Genomic DNA, 15,159 nt, shown 5'->3' with positions numbered 1-15,159 from the left:
TTAATTTTTTTTTAAATTTTTATTTATGATAGTCACAGAGAGAGAGAGAGAGGCAGAGACATAGGCAGAGGGAGAAGCAGGCTCCATGCCGGGAGCCCCACGTGGGACTCGATCACGGGTCTCCAGGATCGCACCCTGGGCCAAAGGCAGGCGCCAAACCGCTGCGCCACCCAGGGATCCCTCTCTGTGGGCTTTAAACTGTGTTTGCATTGTTGCATCTTGACACACAGAGAAACACACACACACACGCACACACATGCAAGTCAAGAATTCAGATTAACATGGATGATTCCTAGTTATATCTACTACACTTTATTGATCTTTCCATCCTCTTCCCAGTACTTGGCACGGTGCCTTTCCTACACAAAACTCTCAATAACTATGGGTTGAACCAGTGACTGGCTATTACTTACATAATAGTTTACGTAACAATTTAAATGTGGCAAGAATATGAAATGATTATGAAGCTCATTTCACTAAATTTCACAGTAGTCTTAACACGAAGTGTCTTATAAGAGTATTAAACTAATATGCTGATTCAGCCGGTGGTAGGTTTTGCCAACACTATTGGTAATTTTGCTTCTTAACTTACCTCAGAGTTCTTGGGAAAACTGTTTTTGATAAACACTTCTAGATTTTTTATTGTTATATGTGACATTCTTTCTGTATGGATGGCTTTACTGCCTAGAAGCCATTGTCTTAAACTGCATTAAAATATGTATATTTTAAAGTTCTTAAAGGGATGCAAGATTACTCCACTAACTAATGAGTTTTGTCATTATTCAATTCAAATTCCAACAGTTCTGTGAAGTTCCATCAGCATCCCTTAGTGATTTAAGCAGTTAATCATTACTTCCTTTTACCTTTTAAAGACCTGTGTGCTTTCCACTTCTAGTTCCTCATACTTGTTGTACTATTAGCTCCCTTTCCTAGAGCACGTGTCCACTCTCTTTACTTGGCTTGTAGGCTCCTTTAAGGGGTCAGGTCAGTTTTGCATATTTTCCCATCCCACTAAGGGCAGAAAGGCTTTAGCATTGCACCTTTATTATTTTTTTTTAAAGATTTTATTTATTTATTCATGATAGTCACACACACAGAGAGAGAGAGAGAGGGGCAGAGACACAGGCAGAGAGAGAAGCAGGCTCCATGCACCGGGAGCCCGACGTGGGATTCGATCCTGGGTCACCAGGATCGCGCCCTGGGCCAAAGGCAGGCGCCAAACCGCTGTGCCACCCAGGGATCCCAGCATTGCACCTTTAATGATGTCTCTCTTTCCATTTACATTTTCCTCTCTTTCATCTGCTTTTAAGAATTGACACTTTAATAGATATCCTTCTTTGAAATTTCACTTGATTTATGTATGAATGAACATTTTAACAAAATGAGACTTTCTATGGGCCCATTTTAACTTGCTTAGTCTAAATATTCTTGCTATTGTTAAGTGTGTATTTATGAATGCAGTCCCAAATGCCCCTGAGAAACGTCCAGAATTATTTTTGAACATCATAAAAGCAAACAACTAAATTAAGTACCACACACAGATAACATGAATTGAGTGAGTCAGATGATTGCATGTCGAAAATGAAGACCAAGATTGCAAACACATTAAAAGGTTAGACATGGGAATCACAGGAACCAAAGAAAAAAGTTACATATATAAAACAAGATAAATTGAAGATCATAATATTGAAGAAACTATAAATCACAGATACCACAATCTGGGAAGCCTATCTTTGTTCTCTCTTGGAACTTGCTTTTACTTTCTGACATAGCCCTTTGCTGTGTGCTCTCTTTCAGCATCTAGGATATGTAAATCTCATCCTCCAGTCTAAGTTGGTTCATCAGTCAAAACGTAACTGAAATCCCAATAGTTTAGCATTTTCCCCAGGTACTTTATTCAGAGCAAAATATCCATAAAAGTCATTTTTAAGGTCAATTCCATTTTATGATAATTTACATATCATGCCCAAAGCTTAAAATATGCTTATTATTACCCCCAGCTTCATTTTTTCCCGTACTAGGCTGCATTTTTAACGTTTGCTGCAAGCGGCTATGTTTTGAAGACTATATGATCATACAGTCGTTAGAAACATTCCTGAGAGTTATTGAGGTGTAGACAAAATTTTAAAACATAAATTTTATTAATTGCTGTAATTTACGTTGAAACCACATAATGCCGTCATTCCCCGAACCCTGCTCCACAGCAGCCCACCTAGAGTGACCTGCTTTTCACGCAGGTATTCCCGTTTTAAACAGTATCTTTTCCATCTCAAGTCAACAACCAGGGTCATCCAAAGTCGATACCAAATCTTTGATGATGTTTAGAATTTCCCTTTCACATAAAAAGGTACGTGCACAAGCGCCGCTTCTACCACCTTTCCACCGCCTGCTGCTTCCCAAGCCTGGAAAGCCCCTGCAGTTGGGTAGGGGTCTGCAGAGCCGGCTGCTGATTGGCTGCCGATTGGCACGATCTCCTGCGGGCTGCCCGCGCCCCACCCTCCCCAGGGAGGTGCGACCCGGCCCCCCCGCCCTCCGCCCTCCGGAGCCCGGCAACGAGGTGCGTGGGGCGCAGCCCGCTCCGCCGAGGCCCACCGGTGGGTTCCCAGGTGAGCGCGCCGTCCTCCCGGCCTCTGCTCGCCCGGGCCCAGGTGTCGGGACGTGTACTGGCCCCGGAGCCCGCGGGGCGGACGGGGAGGGCAGGCTTTATACTAGGCTGGGAGAGGGCTGGGTGGGGAGAGGGTTGGGTGTCGGGAGCTCAGGCAGGTCCTGAGACGCTTTCTGGCCGCGCGGGGTTTGCAGTGACACCGCTTCGGACTTGTTGCGACTGGTCCGCCCGCCCGCCCGCCCTCCCTCCCTCGGCCGTGCGCCCGGGCCCCGGGGAGGCGCGGTCGGGGCGGGAAGCGGCCGGGACCTGACGCTCGCCAGGTGACTCCCGTCCCCTCCCTCGGCCTCGCCGTTTCCTGGGCGCCAAACGTCGGGCGGCTGGCGGGGCGGCGCGCGGCTCGGGGCGCTCCTGGCCGTAAGTGGGGCTCGGGCGGCCCTCCCCGGCCGCGGGGGGCGGGGGGGGCTCCCCAGGCTGCGCGCGCGGTGGGCTGGCCCGGCGGGGGAGGAGGGCTGGCGAGCACCCGGGGCGGGATCGGCAGCTCTCCGGGGTGCAGAAGCCCCTTTCCTCTGGTCAACTTTCCTCCATCGTCGGGCGGCTGAGAGCGCGTGGGGAAGTTTGAAAAGTTAGGTCTCAGGCGGGGTGGGGTGCGCTCGGCTTCCTCCAGGGGCAGGCGCCGCCCACCTTGGACGCGGGACTGGTTTCCTCTCCGCTTCTGGAGCGCGCTGCAGACCCCGGGCAGGGGGGCGGGGGAGCAGGGGAGCAGGGGGACGGGGGGTGGGGGCAGGGGGGCGGGGGGCGGGGTCTGGAAGGGCCTGGCGGGAGGGGGGAACCGGGGACGCGGGCCGGCCAGCCGAGGGGGCGCAGGCTGCCCTAGAGCGCGTGTGTCTTTAGGTCTCTAGCGCGGATGGACTGGGAAAGCCAGACAAGAGTTACTCTGGACGAAATCTCTTCTGTTTGAATCCAGTTGCCTTCAGAATAGTTGAGACCTGTGCTTTCCCAAGTCCCGTCGGCGGCCTGTGTCCTTGGTTCGCTCGCTAGGGTGATTCTAGTACATACCAGATTTTGAGAACCAGTGTGCCCAGAGGAGAGAGCTTCTGCAAAGGTAGTCGGAGACTTTAGGCCTGTTCTTTGTGACACGTTAGGGGAATGATTACCCCCTATAAGGTGTGTGAGGAGGCTGAGAATGTGTGTGTGTGTGTGTGTGTGTGTGTGTGTGTGTGTCAGTTATTGCATTCATGAGGATGTAAAGAGACAATGGTGCTTTATGTGGAGGAGGCTGTGGGAACGAACACTGGACACCTTGCTGACTCTGCATGCAGTGATGAGGTTCTAAGTTCTAGGATTCTGACCCAGAAGTGGAGAGGAGAACTCAGAGGAGGTCAGAACACAAAGAGAAAGCCGTGCTGGCGCAAACAGTCAAGGCTGGAGACCACGATGTCCAGCAACTCATTTCCAGATTCCCACTTGCTACACATTTTGCCAGGTTCCTGGCAGGCACCTCCCCTCTTTCCCTTTCTCATCCCCAACCAATGCAAGAGCCCCAGGGAAATCCGTGACTGAGGCTGAATCAGCCCTGACATGAAATAGGACAAGGGAGCAGTGATTAAAGGGCCTTAGAAGAGAAATCGAGTTTTTGTTTGTTTGTTGGGTTGATTTTTCAAAATAACTAGGGAATGAGAATGGTGTGAAGCCGGATGAAGTGGGAGTTAGGGGGTTAGTCTTTGTTTTGTTTGTTTCCCAGGATGGTGGCAGTCCCCACACCTTCCTGTTTCAAATTCCACCCCCTGGCTTTTGGGTTTAGGGCACATGTGGTGTACACACCTATTAAAGAGTGCTGGCTGCACCCTGCAGAGCTGAGGGGCTGGGTAGATGCTGCCTTTAAAGCTGGCACATTCTAGACCACAGATGCTCAGAACTTATTGTGGGAAACTTTACCTATTGAACAGTTGCTGAAAGGGATTGGCATAGATGGAGACAAACCACACCTATGGTGCTGACTCAGTAATGTCTTTTGTGATTACTCTCTGGAGATTATTACTATAACAGACTAAACTCTTTTGGGGTGGCTTAATTAATTTTATTATTCTTTCTATTATATCTTCTCCTGCTACGATATCCCCTTATTGTTTATGGTGGAGGTTCATACATGGAGTATTTTCTTGACCATGACTTAATGCTGCAGCAACTCACCTACCTGTTTCCTGTCCAATTATATTATACAGTAATGAGTTTCCAAGATGTAATATTACACTTTAAGCCTTGAGAATCTTGTGGGTGAAAGTGTGATTCCAGTAAAGCAGGCCTCTTCTATAACATCTGGCTGGAGGAGAGCTTTTGAAAAGGCCCCACTTAGCTTAATTTAACTAATTATTTATTAAATTACAAGTTGTCCTTGTCTAGCTAGTTAGGTAAGTTTGTATATCTGCTCCTGTAACTTGTAAAATAGGAGTGTTCCAGGGGATGTTTCACAATTCAATGTCTGTTAAACACAGTGTTACTGCTTATTTTGTACTTTTGTTTATTGAATTATTTCTAATCTGGGAGTGGGATGTATGAGGAATTTTGTTGGCAAGTTTATCATTTGAAAATGAGCATACAGTCTCCCTATCACCCCCCAAATAGTGTTCTAATTGATGGTTATGGATTTTAAGGTACCCTGGATTAAATTTTATACAAATAGCACCTAAGCTCCACTGAACAATTAAATCCACCAGTACTTCTCTGAGAAAATGTGAGGCCTTCAGATGGAGCTTCCCTTTTACTGAGGTAGGCCAGTGGACATTAGCTTTGTTTTGTGATGTCTGTCCCAGCCCCCAAGGGTGGAGTAGGGTTCCCAGGGGGTCGGTACTTCTAATCCTTAGAAACAGAGAACTGTGGGCTACTGCCATAGGAACTGGGGAAATGATGGGCTCCAGTAAAAGGGGCATGTGTGGAGGTGAAGTGGAGTGGGAGCAAGTTGGCTCTGAGACTGGGAAGGAGAAGGCTTATTAAGAAGTCAGGAGGTCAACATATATAGGAGGTAGGAATGAGGGATCAGAGAGGCAAATGATGTTTTCAGCAGCTGTGATGCTGTGAGGCGATGAGACTGGGTTGGAGAGATGATCCAGACATAAGGGTTATTCACCCATTGGGCACATCTGTGTTGGGAAGTGTTTGAATCATTGATCATGGCTGATATGAGGAACCTTTTCCTCAGGGACATCTAATTACTACTCAGTTTATAATTTTGTTTTATTTTCATACTGTCCTTAGGAGGGAGGCCAGATGTCCCCTAAAGGCACATGACTTTTATCTTTTGAACTATATATCAAGTGATTTGTAGACTGCACCCATTTCTGGGGAAGGTAAATTAGTGATGGTCAGCCTTTTGAGAATTGGCATAGGGTCAGGTGTAATTTCCATGTTACTGGCAGTCCTGATATCTAAAGTTTACACCAAATTTATGCAGTCCTGATATCTAAAAGTTATGATTTTGTGCTCTAATACTCTCCATTAAACATGCACATAAAACAGCACTATTTTGTGCTGAGCAATGTGCTGATTCACTCTAGGTAGGAAGGTTAATAAGATACTGTTCCTGGATCTCAGGAAGCTTACAGTTAAGGACCTAATAACATTTACAAGTACAAACAAATTAATGAATCTGGTCCACTTACGATTTCCTTCATATTCTCTGGATGTTCCAGCAGATAGTGTATATGTCCATTAATCACTTGTGAAATTAAACATTAGCACACCTGACTTAGTCGTGATTTTGGACAAAGTACCTAAATTCTTTTTTTTTTTTTTTTAAGATTTTATTTATTTGACAGTAACAGGCAGAGGGAGAGGGAGAAAGCAGACTCCCCGGTGAGCAGGGAGCCCTAGGACAGGGGATGGGGGCACCATCCCAGGACCCTGAGATCATAACTTGAGCCAAAGACAGATGCTTAACCAACTGAGCCATCCAGGTGCCCCCAAAGTATCTAAATTCTATTGGCCTCTCAGGTGTGTCCCATCCTACTGGGAGATTCTCTGTGATCACTTCGTATTAAGGGTACCATAAAATAATGTTAACTAACATCTCTCCACAGTCTCACTGGGAAGCTCATTATTTTTACTTGTTTTGTCACATTTTCATTTCAAAGGGTTTTAGTTCTCTATTTATTGTCAGGTTGCTTCTCTGATTAAATGAGCATTTCTCTTTTGGGGAAGAAAAGGCAGTTTTCAAAGCACCAAAAAGTGGCATCTTCCACTTCAGTAGTTGCAGTAGAGTCACTCAGCAGAACTTTTGTCCAGGCTGTCATTTATTTCCATGCACAGGCAATGATGGCTTTCATTCTTTACAGCCTATTGCTCCAACTACTGTCTCCTCTGACTCATTCAACAGCTGTTTCTGTTGTTTTAAAATAATTGCCTTTTTCTTGAATAAATGTGACTTCTGAATTATTTGTTAAAGAAGGGCAAAAGCCAGCTAAGTTCTTAGAGTGAGAAGCTAGTGACCAAGTCTCCCCCCCCGCCCCCACCCCAGTGACTCCTTGCTTCAAATACATGCCTTCCTGCCCTTCATCTCTTCTTGTCTCTCTAATCTTTTGTCCAATCTTACGGCGGTTTCTGGCCTCTTTGTTCCTTTCCATGTTTCTCTTCCTTTTCTTTCTTTTCCTCTCTCTTCCCCTCCCTTCTTTCCTCATCCCCTTTCATCCTTAAGCTCATCTTCATTTTCTGTTCCACCTCTCATCTTTTCTTTTTCCTTCTCTCCCATTCCCTACTTCTATTTATGTGGCTATCTCTCCATCTGTTCACCTATTTGTCTTTATTTCTGTCCGTCATCTCTCAGTATCAGTACACTTTTCTATTTTGGTACATTGTGGGCTTCTAAAAACCTATGAAAATCAATAACATATATTGCAGAGGTAATTTTATAAGAGATCAAATATAAATAAAATTGCCAGTTTACTTTAAATGTTAGAATCATTTAGGGTTAGGTTAGAGCCCTAACCTTAACCCTAACACTATTCAACAATATGGTTCTGACATGTGTACATGTGTTCAGTGATCATCTGATTAAAACTAAAGATTTGCCTTCTTTGACATGTTCAATAATTACCATCTTTGCCGTTATTATACTCAGCTTCTTAGATAAGCATTTTACTAACATAGAGACTTTCATTTTTCCATTTTCCTAAAACTGACATAAAATAAGTTGAAGTTTCAATAAAATATCCAAATAAGAGTACAAATAAGAATAAAAAGAAGAATAGTGTTACTGAAACTGGATATTAACATGCCCGCAGCCTCTGCAGTAAGTTGCAATGTTTATTAATTGATGGATTGAAAACTGGGTTTATCATAGGAAAGGTACTCTTTAGTGTCAGCATCTAATGTAGAAAGGTTCAAAGGTCAAAAAAACCTAAGTAGGGATCAACTGTACATATAATCAAAACTTACTTTAAAGAAATTTCAGTAGGAAAATGACACTAAAGAAAATCAAAAGTACTCTAAGGCTCTTGGACCCAAAATAAAGTTCCGCAAAAGTTGGGACAGAAGCCCGTGAACATCCTAATTAGTTACATGCATGTGTCACACATAGAATAAATGACTTGAGTTAAAGAAACTAATTATTATGTTTGATTTTCATATCCTAGCACTGTGGTATCATTATTTGGGGTATCTTCTCTCTTTTCCATCATGCTTACACTGGTGTGGGCCTTACAGACAAATGGGAGTGAGACAGAAGAGCTGCCAGGTGCAGTTTCTGGTTCAGGTCTGGTTTATAGAAGATGACTAGAGCTTTATAAGCGTCAGCCTTTGCTCAGTCATTACTGTTACCCAGAGTAGAACCACTGTCACAGGAATTTAGCACAGTTGTGAAGGAACACTGTTTATGTGTAATCCACAAGACCTAGAAATCCATCTTTACAAATCCAGCAGCATTTTATGCATTTTTAAAAATATTTATTTATTTATTTATGATAGAGAGAGAGAGAGAGAGAGAGAGAGAGAGAGGCAGAGACACAGGCAGAGGGAGAAGCAGGCTCCATGCCGGGAGCCCGATGTGGGACTTCATCCTGGGACTCCAGGATCTCGCCCTGGGCCAAAGGCAGGCGCCAAACCGCTGAGCTACCCTGAGATCCCCCCATTTTATGCATTTTAAAAAATATATATTTATTTATACCTTTTTGGTTAACTTCTTTGTGTGCAAGTGTTCTGTGAGCAAGTGAGAGGAGCCAATGAAGAAAACAACAAAAGATCTAAAGTAGGGTGGGCTAGGTTTCCAATCAGATTTTTTTTGGGTATTTCTGAGGGAAAGTAAAAAAGAAGTACTTCATTTCATCTCTGATATAGCTATCTACACAGGCTTAATTAAAAGTGAATCCTGAGGGAAAAGACTAATGTAGGCTTGCTAGACATTGAGATTGCTTTACATGTTCTGTTTACTTATATGGCTCTTTATACAAATTAAATTATACAAATTAAAATCTTTCCATGCTAGATAGGTTATTAACACTTCATATTTTTTGGCATGTTAACTAAATAAACTTGTGTCCACTTTCACAGTTTCTGCAATATTATTTCTCTTATAAACCTCTACTTTTATTTTTTTTTAATATTTTTGTTTATTTATTTTAGAGAGACAGAGCTCGCACATGCAAGTCAGGGGAGGAGCAGAGGGAAAGGGACAAGTAGACCAGGAGCACAACATAGGGCTCTGTCTCAGGACCCTGAGATCATGACCTGAGCCGAAATCAAGAGTCTCAGATGCTTAACAGACTGAACACCCAGGCGCCCCAAACCTCTACTTTTTAATAGTCCAAGGTCTTTTTTTATTGCTGCTAAATACATAAAACACTGACTTTTGATAGCCATTCATTACTAACATGCATAAGGAAAATACATTTTCTTAAGACATTTTATTTGCAAACTTTCACTTTTTCATAGATGAAGGACACTGTTTTTGTTATCTGTATTTGGAAAGCCACTTTACTAGTTCATATTGGAACACTTGTTTATGATGTTTTCCTACAGCACCTGTTCTTCTGTAAATGTCAGTGTGTACCAAGATTGACTTTCTGTTGTCTTACGTAGATTCAAAAGCTGGGACAAGAAAGCATCGGAGACGCATTCAACATTTCACTTGTTAGGGCCCTTGTTGCTAGTGGTGCTCTCATCTAAATATATCAAGTCCTTGTTCTGTATCATACAGAGGTTCAGAAACTGAGGTTGAGAGATCTTGAACCCACTTCCGGTGGTAATCAGGGAATTGTAGATAGGTGCTTTGAAGTGGGGAGGGTTGGTAAGACAGACTGATGAGGGTGAGGAAATAGACCTCTTGTTATTTCCCCTTTGTGATTAAGAGTAAGAGAAGAATGGAACATTGATCTCAGCATACTTAAAATGTAAGAGAATAGGCCTTAACTAAACAGCAGTGATAGTCAAAAATAAGGAATTCCCAATATGACAGAGGCACAGATAAATTAGAATAAACAGCATGGTGGCCTTTGAGCAACTTCCATTTTAGTGAGGGGGATACAGGCAATGGCAAGTAAACAAATACCTTGATTATTTTTACATAATAATAAGTGCTCGATGTTAAATAAAACCAGGTAATAGAATTAAACATGGCAGAGAGGGTAGGTCCTTTTTTAAAATGGGAGGTCTGGAAGACCTCTCTAAGGAGGTGCCCCATGAATAAGAACGAAAAGAAAGAGAATTCCAAGCTGTTGGAACAACTATTGAAAACATCCTAAAATGAGAATTAACTTGGCATGTTCCCTGTAAAGACTGTAAGCCAGGGAATATGTCTAGAAACCAGTTGAATACATGAGTCTGGAGCCTGGGGGAGCAGTCACATCTAGAGATTTTCGAGTCATCATGGATATAGAATATTTTCTGATGGAAGACTAGATGAAAAAAAAAAAAAGAAAGACTAGATGACATTATCCTGGGGAGAATATTGCCAGAGAAGAGTGAAGGTACAGTTAAGTCAAGTTCCCAAGTCCGAGCCCAGAGAGCAGGAAAATAAATAGCTTTGATGACTTAAGAAGGAAATTCTTACCTTCTGTCCTACAATCCAGTATTGAGAATATCTTGGCAATGATTTTCAGATACCATTGGTAGTAACAGTAGTCACTTAAAAATCATTTCCCCTAGTACTGTAGCATTCTCAAGGAAAATAAACAAAAACCCAGATACTGATCCTGTTGTAAGTTTTGCCTACCTTTAGTGTAGAGAGATATACACACACTTCTTGAAACCAGAATCTAGGTTTGCATCGGATGTTGTGTGTTGGATAAACTTCAGCCTTACACTGCTGTTTTACCATGTTGGAAAATATAGGCTTTTAAACTCAGCACTGCTCTGGAATAAATACTCTAATTTCACCTTACTGGTATACGCACATCTATAATCATAATCCATTTAAACACCCAGTGAATCCTTTCTTCCTGCTGAAATAAGTTCATATTATAACAGAAGTGATATCAAAAACAGGAGAGAAAGAAGTCCTACTTTACAGCTAATTTGTATCACTATGTTGAAAAACAAGACTTAGAACTTCATTTCATGAAGATTAAATACCCAGAAGCTATTTTCAGAATGACTTTAACATAATTAAACATTTCAAAATGCAGTTCTTAGGGGAGAATTCCCAAATGACACTTGATAACGTTTCTATCCTACTGACAAAGTGCTCATTTGAAATTAGTATTTATGTTTATTTTTATAGAGATCTATGGATTTATCTAATTAGTTTTATAATGCTCAGGGGGTTTCTAATTACTCTTTTAAGAGTCCTTTTCTGTGGGCAGTATTTTGTATCAAAAAACTAACCTCCATTTAATAGAAACAAATAGGTGCTTCAGTCTGAAGAGTTCTGCATGGATACTATCATTTAAAAAAACTTACCCTTCAGGATTTTTTGGCCTATCGTAATCAGCTCTCATAATGTTATAGTGAGTTATTAAATAAGTATATTATTAGCTTGTTATGTAACAGTTATGTACTGAGCATCAATAATCGTGGTAAACAGAGATAATCTCCACCATCACAGAGTTTATAGTCTAGTGAAGAAGGTAGAGAGTAATGCATTTAAATAATGCATGGAAGGTGATAATATGTGCAACATTGCTATATAAGCTCCTTACAGGGACTCTGTTCCTTCACTGGGAAGTTGGGGATAGCACAGCACACCATGAGCTACTTATTCAGACCTCATGAAGTGTATGCAGTTATTTTAAATTTTTTTTTCCTTTTTGGTCACTGAACCTATATAGCTTTAGTTTCCCATATTCTGTACTTGTTTACGTGTTGCTCTGTAAGAATTATTAAACTGTTTTAGATGAGGCATTTTGAATTACCTATGACAGTCAACTTAGTACATAAATGGAAAAACAGGAGGGTATTCTAAAGTAAAAAATAACTATTGGAATAAATCTCTTAAAAATTAATTTTTTCCTCAAAGCAAAAGAATACATATATATTGATAAAAATTTGGTAAATACAGAAAAGTGTAAAGAAGTTTTTAAAAATCACCCATAAAACCACCTCTCCAAGGTAGCCACTTTCAATTTTATGTATGCGTTTTTATTTTTATTTTTGGATGAGCTTTCTTTAATTATAACTCTGTTCTCATATAGTTTGATAACATGCTTGTTACCCATAGAGTGTCATCATTTTTGTATGCTATTAAAACTACTAGAGGCAGATTTTGATTGTCTTGGCTTTTTGTTTTGCATTTGAAAATTGGTGTGTAGAATATTCTTTAAGTTCAAAAAAGAAAATTAAGGGGCTCCCCGGTTAAGCATCCAACTCATGATTTCAGCTCAGGTCATGATCTTAGGGTCCTGAGATCCAGCCTGCCTAAGATTCTCTCTCCCTCTCCCTCTGCACTCTTTCTTCTACCTGTGCTTGCTCCAGTGAATTCTCTCTCTCTCTCTCTCAAAAAAAAAAAAAAAAAAAAAAGCTGAATTATGAAGGCTGACTTAGGAGAAACTGAGAAACTGAGATGAAGGACATTAGGCAGTTCTTGTCACACTAGAAGCACTTTTTTAACCACCTCCCCTCCCCCAAATAACCTTAGCAAGTTTGTGGGTATTACAGATCTTTTCAGCAGGTAAAATGAATATCCTGTTAGAATTTTGTCAAGGGTGCCCTGGAGCCCAACTCATTGCACATGATAGGACTCTTTCAAAGATCTGTCCTCTACTTGATTATATACAGAAAGTGGATACTCATGAAGAAAATAAGAGAAAAATAGAGCCTTATTGTTAAGTAAAATTCTCTCCTATATTACTGTTACTAGGATGTGGGGGTTCAGGGATCCAAAAGCTCAGGCTCAGCCCCTCACTGCTTACAAAATCCAAAGGCAGACAAGAAGTAGTGAATTGAGAAAGTTTATTGTAGTGAGGCCACCTCTGGGGAGACAGTGGACCAGCACTTCAAAGTCTGTCTCCAAAGTGCTGAAAATACTTTTATTTCTTTCTCTTTCTTTCTTTTCTTTTCTTTTCTTTTCTTTCTTTTCTTTTCTTTTCTTTTCTTTCTTTTCTTTTCTTTTCTTTTCCTTTTTCTTTTCTTTTCTTTTTTTTCTTTTCTTTCTTTTCCTTTCTTTTCTTTTTTTTCTTTTCTTTTCTTTTCTTTTTTTCTTTTCTTTCTTTTTATCTTCTTTCTTTCTTCTTTCTTTCTTTCTTTCTTTCTTTCTTTCTTTCTTTCTTTCTTTCTTTCTTTTCTTTCTTCTTTCTCTTCTTTTTCTTTAAAGATTGTATTTATTTATTCATGAGACACACACAAAGAGAGGCAGAGACAAGGTAGAGGAAGGGAGAAGCAGGCTCCATGCAGGGAGCCCATTGCAGGACTTAATCCCAGGACTCCAGGATCACGCTCTGAACCAAAGGCAGATGCTCAACTGCTGAGCCACCTAGGCGTCGCACTTCCACATTTCTATAAGGAAAATGTGGGACAAAGGTCAGTGGGCAAATGCAGATGAGCAGAAGAGGTCAGGTGATAATTGTCTTGGAGTCAGTCAGAAGGAATCTTGCTGGCTCAGAGCAGTTCTTATTGCTTGAAATTCCCATCATGGGATGTTTTGCCTGTAGGGTCTTTTGCCTGAGTTAAGAGATAAGCTGGGAAGAAGAATTTAGTCAATTAGAAAGTACACACTGAGGTCAAAATGGAAGTGTTTGAAGTCATCTTTCATTACTATCTAACAATTTATTTTAGTAGTCTTTATGGCTGATACAGAGTGGAGAGCTTTTTATCTCATTTAGTCCTTTTGCAGTCAGTACTGTTCTTTTACCTGTTTTCCTGATGAGGGACATGAGGCTCAGACCCCTGAAATTTCATGACCAAAAACTTAAGACCAGTATGTGGCAGAGTAGAAGACAAAACTTGGGCCATCTCACCCACTCTGTGTCACTGAACCAACCAGTGATTTGTCACTCAACCCTACTCTCCCACTTCACACAATTAAAAGATGACTCTTCTGATCTTAAGATCATTTAAAATATTAATTCTGGCACCTAATATATATGCTGTTTGTTTCTGCAAACTGTATCAATGTGTTTCTATTGATTCATCTGAACGATTGTTACATATATTGATCAGGATCAGGACAAGATGGAACACTTTATAGCACAAGATACAACCCCATTAGGATGACCTTATTCTTTTCATTAGAGCTTCTGGAATGCTAGTATCATGATAGAATGTTATTCAGGAGCAGTTTAGTTGTTGTTAAAACAGTAATTTGCTTTAATTTCACGTGCATTTTAAGCCATGCATAGAGTAATTCCACTTGCATTTTAAGCTATGCATAGAGTATTCCTCTGCAGTTTGACTATCTAGTGTCAGACTGCAATTGGTGCTCTTGGGCCATTTTGTTGTAAGTATTATTATAAAGCCAGCTGAGAATTTTTTATTAAGTTTGGATGCCAAAATTTGATACCAAATTGTACTTGACAACTTGACTATTATAGTCAATTTTTAAATTTAATAGTATCATCTTTAATATTTTAATTGTCATCTTAAGTTTCTGGTAATCAAATTCCAAGTCAAACACAATCTAGACAACTAAAAATTCAAGGGAAAAAGAGATACATAATTTTCAACTGTTGTGGACCATGGATTAAATATGACCTCATCTTAACTTGATTATGTCTGCAAAGAAGACACTATTTCCAAATAAGATCACATTCACTGGTACCGAGGGCTTGTACTTGAACATACCTTGTTAGAGGACATTGTTTAACCCATAACAGCATTTAGGAGTTGTATACTAACAGCCTAAGACAGAAGTGGGAAGAGGATTTTGGAGATACCAGCAGCTGTGATCCTTTTTGTGTTTCTTTCAAAGTCTTGACATTCGAGGGATCCCTGGGTGGCGCAGCGGTTTGGCGCCTGCCTTTGGCCCAGGGCGTGATCCTGGAGACCCAGGATCGAATCCCACATCAGGCTCCCGGTGCATGGAGCCTGCTTCTCCCTCTGCCTATGTCTCTGCCTCTCTCTCTCTCTGTGACTATCTTAAATAAATTAAAAAAAAAAAAAAAAGTCTTGACATTCGATCATCTGCTTATACATTAGTA

General features: G+C 41.2%; 1 protein-coding gene across 2 annotated transcripts in view; it reads left to right on the top strand.

Annotated features, from left to right (window-relative positions):
- The first annotated feature begins 2,527 nt into the window (after positions 1-2,527).
- The window catches only part of FAM83B (family with sequence similarity 83 member B), an 85,231-nt gene continuing 72,599 nt past the window's right edge, over positions 2,528-15,159 (top strand). The window contains exon 1 of one of the 2 annotated variants that reach the window (XM_072832555.1): positions 2,528-2,606. The gene's annotated coding sequence lies outside the window, so the exon portion shown is untranslated. Of the gene's footprint in view, positions 2,607-2,857; positions 3,020-15,159 lie in introns of those variants that run through there. The other variant, XM_072832554.1, reaches the window with a different exon arrangement.

The sequence above is a fragment of the Canis lupus genome, chromosome 7 (genome assembly GCF_048164855.1).
Source record: "Canis lupus baileyi chromosome 7, mCanLup2.hap1, whole genome shotgun sequence".
NCBI lineage: Eukaryota > Metazoa > Chordata > Mammalia > Carnivora > Canidae > Canis > Canis lupus.
Note: the sequence above shows the minus strand (reverse complement) of the source record. Positions and strands in the feature narration are given on the sequence as shown.